This window comes from Ambystoma mexicanum, chromosome 14 (assembly GCF_040938575.1).
Source record: "Ambystoma mexicanum isolate Mex_15411 chromosome 14, UKY_AmexF1_1, whole genome shotgun sequence".
Classification (NCBI taxonomy): Eukaryota; Metazoa; Chordata; class Amphibia; order Caudata; family Ambystomatidae; genus Ambystoma; species Ambystoma mexicanum.
Window position 1 is genome coordinate 413,868,853 of NC_090940.1, and position 7,725 is coordinate 413,876,577.

The 7,725-nt window shown below is 41.5% G+C and overlaps 1 long non-coding RNA gene across 1 annotated transcript in view; it reads left to right on the forward strand.

Annotated features, from left to right (window-relative positions):
- Positions 1–2,748, forward strand: part of LOC138526840 (uncharacterized) — a 206,739-nt gene extending 203,991 nt beyond the window's left edge. The window contains exon 2 of the long non-coding RNA XR_011283748.1: positions 2,122–2,748. This is a non-coding gene — a long non-coding RNA (uncharacterized lncRNA). The remainder of the gene's footprint in view (positions 1–2,121) is intronic.
- Positions 2,749–7,725: the final 4,977 nt, after the last annotated feature.

Genomic DNA, 7,725 nt, shown 5'->3' on the forward strand with positions numbered 1-7,725 from the left:
AGAAAGCAACAGGGTAAGTAGGAACCGCTAATGGTAGAGAGAAATGTGTGCATGAAGAGGAAGGATACAGCAACGAACTCACGGAGCGTCAAAGACAGAAGCGACGCGAAGCACTGGTCGCTTCGGTTCCGGATAAAGGATCACGTGACCGGTCGGCCGCACGTCAAGAGAGCGTGCAACTACTAGACCGCTGCCAGCGGGTCGGAAAGATACTCTAGCTTCCATCTTGGAGATGCTTGGAATCAGGGCGCCGCACAAGCGGGTCCGTGCCCATAACGACCACTTGCCGCGATGTGTAACAAATGGCTTCTTTGGCCAGTTACGCAAGAGATGGTCTGCTGAGCCACAATACATACACAGTCCTAGTGGTGTCTTGTCAAAACAAAAGGGCCTATACTAAGAAACATATTGCCAATCCTTACCTCTAAATACAAATAGTATAGGGAACAATGTTATGAAATGAAAGAAGTGTTCAAAATAATATGTCAGATTGTTCAGGCCATTGGCCTCCCTTCCCCTCGTTTTCAGCACGGGACAAGGCTGTTCATTCGAGCGTAGCACGGTCTCTGGCAGCTTTAGCATGAGGGTACAGTTCAAAACAATAAGTTCTTCTCCTACTTCGCTTTGCACAAGTATTCACTTCGGGTGACTCACTATTCACCCCAAATCCTGCTCGGCTGGGCTCAGATCCATTTTCACAATGTTCGTCACCTTAGATCCCCCTCATCCGGGCTCAGATCTCTTTGGCAAAATGTTCGTAGTATATTCTCTTTCTCGGGTGACTCACCATTCTCCCTGCCTTGTCTGTCGATGCGGGAGAACCCCGGGTACCTCTGACACACAATACAGGATTCTTCAGCTTTGATTCCAGGTCTTATGTTTCTTATTCTCGAAGGCTCAGAAAAGATACAGGCTTTCGGGGAAAAGGTCAAAGGCGCCCCCCGCCCCTTTTGGCTCCAACTTTTATCCGTGTGGGGAAGTGTGATCGAAGTCAGGTGTGTGTGTGTGTCAGTAATTGCCTGACCATTGTAGTGGGACACATCAGGTAGACGGCTCGGGTGTTAGTCTGTTTTCGTTCACAGTTAGATGTCCGTGGGAAAGTGTTAATGTTGGGAACGGGGTGGGGGTTGAGTTCCTAAGTATCCTATCGGGTAGGAAGGCGTAACTGTGTTACAGGGAAGGGGATACCGAGTCTCGCCATCCGGGTGTCCCACTCTCCAAAGACCCCTCATCCAGGTGATCCTCCTGCACTGGTCCACCCCCAGGAACTGGATCAAAAAGCGATGGCCGTGTCCTGGCCACCTGGATGACAGATCCCCTGGAGCTAGTGGGTGAGAAACCTTCAGGTTTCTCAAAGTTCTTTCTTAGCGTTCCCATCTCCTGTTTTGGGTGAATTTCAAACTTGCAGGCTTGTCAGCTTGTGCTGACTCTACCTCTCTTCTTTGTACATCAAGTGTCCGTTATTTAATCTACTTGTCCTAGTGGATTGGATATTGGGATTTAAAGGGACATGTTCTTCGCTGGTAAGATTTTGGCATCTATTAAGAGTTTCTTCATCTCAGTCATGATGCTTAAAAGCTTCTGATGTTGTGGAGCATGCCATGTAAGCCATAATGTGGACGTCTCTAGAGTTCTCACGGGTACGGTAGTCCTTGTCTCCAAAGGTGGAATCTCGCCCCTGTTGAGATCCCACTTGCCTCGACCCCTACGGATGGTGTTGCAGATCGTGCTCACCGCCCTAGCCTCACAGGGGAGCAGGGGCTAATTCCCTCGATTCATCACAGTCTCCATAAATTAGCCACTTATTAATCTCTGAGAACTAGAAAAACGATGAGGCATATATTGTGGTGATAGACTCAAATAGGTGAAGCGGTTGTTATATCTTTGGTCACATTGAAAAGGTTACAGTCCTTCAACAGTCTGCCAACAAAGGAGGGAGGGGCTTGCTTGTGGCTACCAGCTATCTATTTTTAAATGATAAAGCAGGATTCTAGATCCCCAAAATTGCATTGAGCTTCTCAACAAGTTGAGATGTTGCTGTTTTTTCAAATGTGTGGAAATCAAATATAATTGTATCATTAGTCTTATGCTCTGTCTTTTTCTCATTTTACTTCTCTTTAGCTCGGAGTGGTGTGTTAATGATCCTCCCCATGTTGTCCTGAACAATCTGGAGATGCTTGGTTATCGAGTGGTTAGTATGACCGGAGTTGGACAGACGTTGGTTTGGTGTCTCCATAAGGAAGAATAGGCCAAGTGAATCCTCCTCCTCGTCTGCATCCAGTGTTGTGTATTGTTGCCAGTGGACTGGTACTTGACACAAGTTGCTGAATTGAATTTTTTCATGGCCAACCTTCCAACCAGTGCTGCAAATCTTTCCTGAAGAGGAAACTGAAGTAAAAAAATAATTATTTTTGTATTGATTATATTAACACAGCGAATTTACAATATTAGGCATTTATACCAAATAAATAAAAGCTGATCTTTAGGTGGGGAGCGTGTTTGGACTAAAACTAAAACATTCTGTTGACGTAAGTACAGAAAGCATGTCAAGACTTATGAAGTGATGGGTTAGTTACTACTTACTGATTTCATGTTTTTTGAGCTGAACATATGCTATGCAGTATTGTCTTGTTGGGAAACTAAGAAGTAGGACTACCAACATGTTCCTAATGAAATCAAATAACACAAGCATGTTAGCAATCTACCTTAACAAATGAAGCCACGAATGAAACCAATGTTATCACCCAATTTGACAGTTCAATGAGGTAAGCACTCACTGTGACTTAAGTTCAGCTAGCATGGCTCTGGTCGGTCCAAATCACTGTATAGCTGAGTCGACGTTTCGTTTTTTCAAGATCAATAAATTGATGAACATTAGATCTGATAATGAGCGCTCCAGATAGGATTTTGGAGTCAGAGTATTTTACTCGCAATTTTTTAGAATTGGCGAGTAAATCCAATTTCAAGAGAGTAACAATGAGTCTGACAACTATCCAATTTGTGTGTAAAATGTAAAATTTGTTCAAAAATATTAGTGACAAAACAGCTGTATTTCAAAGTGTTTCTAAATAATGTATTGCACCTGAGGAAATAATTTTCCCCACACAAGAACCTTGTAGATGCATACTACCTAGCTTCCTCTTCATGATATTTGGGCACACACTTTGTTAGGAGCTAATACAAATGCCAGCTAGTTACATCGGGTGATTCATAAATCAAGACCCTCACACTATCAGCATCACTTCTCTGCCTCCCGGGCCCACTGTTGCTACCTGGCACTACCTGCTTGACGGCCACTCCCTGTTTTTGCTCCATCTGTCCTTCCCTTTGCTGCTGTTTTTTCTGACGCTCTGCCTCTCACCCTTAAATGTTGCGATGCCATGTTTTGTGGTGTTTCTCTGTCACTATGCCTCTCCCATCTCTGCATTCTATTGTTGCTGTTTCCCTTCTATATCTTGCTATATCGGTTGATATAACTCCTCTTCCTCTCTCATGTCATTACTCTGGCTATATCTGTTTTTTCATTTTCTTGGTTGTGGTTGCTACTCCTTTTCTGTCTTGCACTGTCTCTTATGTTATTGTGCTGCCCTTCTCTAATTTTGCTTTTCTATTTCCATCTCTCCCCACCTGCTGTTGCTCTGTTTTTTTATTTTAGTGTCTCTAAACGTCTCTTTTGCTCTGCTTCCCCTCCTATTGTGTGTTTGTCCTATTATTAACTGTTTCCCTTCTCACTTCCTTTGTTGCCCTATCATGTAGCTTATTGCTCTCTCTTTCTGTTGCTTGAATTCCTGTTTTGGATTGTCTAGTAAGTTCTCTCCCCCTCCCCCACACCTTTGTTCTCCTGTATTGCTTAGGGTCAGAGAGTTGCTCTTCCTCTCCTGTTTTTCTGTTTCTCTTTTAACATAGCACCAATAAAATATCCAAAAGGCTGAAAATGCCTTTTCCATTTAAAAATCTAGTGCAGCTTTACCATTGTGTGCTCCTTTTTAGATGTGCCCATTCTGTGCCATCACAGGCATAGCAGCCCTAACGAGCCCAGATGAGTTGTTTGTTCTGAGCCATTACAAGTAGAGCATCCCGGATGAAATGTGTGTGTGTTCTGAATCACTGAATATTTAGTAGTCCTTTTGATAAGTCGAAAGTAAGTCAAATCTGTTACAGTTGAATGTTACCTGAATCTTAAATGCATATCTCGGATGCAAACTCATTAACTCGCCTATCAACAGGATTTGAACTAACAGTTTACACAATCTCTGCAGCAGGGTTATTGACCCACTGAGCTGCCTTTCCAAACAGGCTGTTGACACTGAAAGGCACATAGGGTTAGGGCACTGGCATTTCCATCTGAGGCTTGCCTGCCATAAAGGGCTTGTTAACAGTTCTAAGCCTGTTTGGGCTGTCCTACATTAGTCAGTAGATTTATAATTAGGCTTTGAAATGTGCCAGATTGTTGGCAGTGGGACTCAGTAATCAGACATGGCAGAGCAGACGTTTTGAAAAGCACAAGACCAAGTAGAAGGATTGAATTTATGACAGCAATGCTATCGTCTCACAGTGTCAGAGGTTGGTGGGAAAAGCTCAGACATTGTCCTTGCTCAGTACTTTAGCTTGCTGCAGAAAATGCCAACACATGTTTGTGCTTTCTTAACAGCAGCTATGTTAAGAAATTCAGGTACTGTCCCAAAACATAGCAGTTCTGCTACGAAATGTGGGCATTATGCAATCAGATCTGCTATAAATATTTGGCATTGTGGCATGACATGGGAATAGCAGCTCTGTTGATAAATTAGGCTACTTTGCCTGAATATATAGCAGTCCTGTTGAGAGGTACTGGTACATTGTGAGTCGTTGAACATATATACAGCACTGCTTCTACCTGTATCCATTACAGCTGCTTGCGGTGGGTGGTCAGAAAGGGAGTTAAAGTTCAGACCACATGCCTAGCTATTTGTTGCTTTCTAAGAAAACAAACTATGTATAGGAACTTTCATGCACACAAACACATGCAATCGTAAGACTAATATAGAACACACAAAAGGTTTTTGCTTCTCACAAAAGCCAAACAACTGCTTGCTGGGAGGCTCTGATCTAGAACCCCAAACCATTGAATGCAATTGATGTGCTTCTGTGATGAAAAGAAAAACAAAGTATGAAATGGCCATGCTGCTGCAACTGATCTGCCTCCATTAAAGTGTATTAAGACAGAGGAAAATGAAGCAGAAATGCAGCCCTTGTTGAAGACAATCTATATTTTACACAATACTACCTGTGTCCTAAAGCAAAGTGAAAAGCATGTTCATGATTCAAAAAGCTTTAATAACACTGTAACCTACAAATTGCACAAAACACGCATTTCCTTTTATATTACTCAGAAAAATATTATCTTGATAGAATCATTTACAGAGGAGAGTGTTTAAAAATGAAACAGACCAGGACTCATCCCAGTTGCTTCTTTCAAGGAACTATGTGGATTGCCAAAATAAAGAGTAGATTTGCAAGCTGCTGCTGGCCAAGCTGTCACCAGTAAGCTCCATGGCTTATGGGTGTGCTGCCATAAATAGCATATGTAAGTGGTACGCAAGGAAGAATTAAAAGGGCCATATTTACAAAAATTCTGTGCATATAAAGGCCTGATACGCACCTTATCTGGATGGCTGTATAGCAGCACATGTTAATTATAGAGCTACAAAACAGCAAAAAACTGAAAAAGCAAACCCCATCATAAATATGTTATTATATTAATAGACGCACTCTGATGATATTTCAGTTCCCTTAAGAGGGATTTCATGACAATCAGAACACACTTGCACTACTTTTCAAATGCAGTCCACCTGTATCTTTAAGGCTCATCAAAAATGCACCACACGTACGTTTTCCTTGTATAATGTAGGGAAATATAATGTACATCGTAAAAATGGGGCACTTTGGCCCACTAGCGTAAACTATTAATACTGACTCCTTCCGCATTTGCTTGTTTTGTGCAGGTTTATTCAAACAAAATATTTAAGTGCAGTCTGAGTCTGGCTATGAAAAGCAGTAGGTACATGATGGGGTACTTTGTGGGAATGACTAGTCTCTACAGTAGGGGGCATTATTATTGCTGACTAGTAATGACAGCCCCTTATGCATGCCCAGCGGTGACCAGCAAAGGTGTCTGCCCACCTGGATATCCCCGTCTGAACAGGGCTGTAATTATGTGGGGTGCGGGTCCAGAGGAGGGCAATGAGATCTGGGCAGTAAAGGACATTTGAGTGTATATGGATGTTGCTGATCATGAAATTAAGAGTGTATACTGTAAATGTATTACTTAAATGTGTATGTTAATGATCTAAAAGAAATCAACTTAAAGTAAGTTTGAAATCTGTCTTCAAGTACACAATGGCTTTGACGAAGAGGTGAGCTTATGTGTCACATATGACTAATACCATGCGCTTATTTTCTGTAATTAAAATAGATCAAACTGCCCATCCCAGGCTATGCATAATAAACCTAAATTAGCACTTTGCATTCACTACTAAATACATCAACACAGTGTTGGAAAATATCTAAAATGTATTTCCACAATCTGATGCTGCAAAGCAAGGGCTGAAGAAGGCAGAAGATTGAAAAGTATGCTATGATAAATAATATGACTATAATTGCTTATGATACTATGATTGTTATAATATTCTATTAAATCTTATACTTAATGATTATGATCTCTTTCTGTTTTCTTTTTCGATATGGTAAATGGCGTTGAGAAGAGGGTGGTGCTGTTTGGGAGAAGTCATCCTTATGTGGGTCACCTATACATTGCATAGAATGTAATTCACACAATCATTTTTGAATGCACATGTACAAAATGCAACCCCTGCCCAAGAGAATTAGAGTAGATCGAAAGCTGCAGCTGGGCTTGAACCAGTAAAAAAACTGTATGTTTCACATGGACCTGGCAAGCCTCTTCTTAGGAGCCTAACTGCAGGTCTTTAACAACACTCGCCGCATTTCCAAATTAACTCGACCACAATAAACAATTTGCACATTATGGTGCGATTATCTTTACAGGGTTGCAAAATTTTGTACAAAGGAATTGTAAGATCATAACCGGCATATGGATATAGAAATACTTGGTGATCATTTCTGTGTGTGTATTAAGATCTGCCATGGCTCAAACTATTAAACTTGAAATGTAGCAGACTTGCTACATTCGAGACATGGCTACCTGGAATGTATATGGTCTTCCTTACTTGCCACCTGGCCTAACATACACTGGAACAAGTTGCAGCAAGGGGCTGTGTACCTCATTATCATTACTGTCACCATGAGCACTTTCATTTAAAATAAATTAAAGAGCTCATGGTGACAATAATGATAATGAGGTACACAGGCCCTTGGTGCAACTTGACTCTGAGACTTAGTGGGATTGCCAAATAAGACCTGGTAGGGCACAAAGTGTGCCAGCCACACTTGAAGCATTTCGAAATCTTATATTGTCGTATCGGATGCCATGATGCTAAGTTTCATGAATCTGTATTTGGAGGGAGAAGTTCATCTCCAACTATACATCTTCAATATGGATATCTTCAGATTCTCCGCGAAAAAAAATACTCTATTTTTAAAGCCTTTACACGCATCTGGTTTAAAAAGTTCTAAAGGCAGAAGAATACCCTTGCACGAAACACGTAATTGGTGTAATGCTTAAAGGGTATATTGGCTAATATTCTCTAATCTGGTTGATTAGAACAA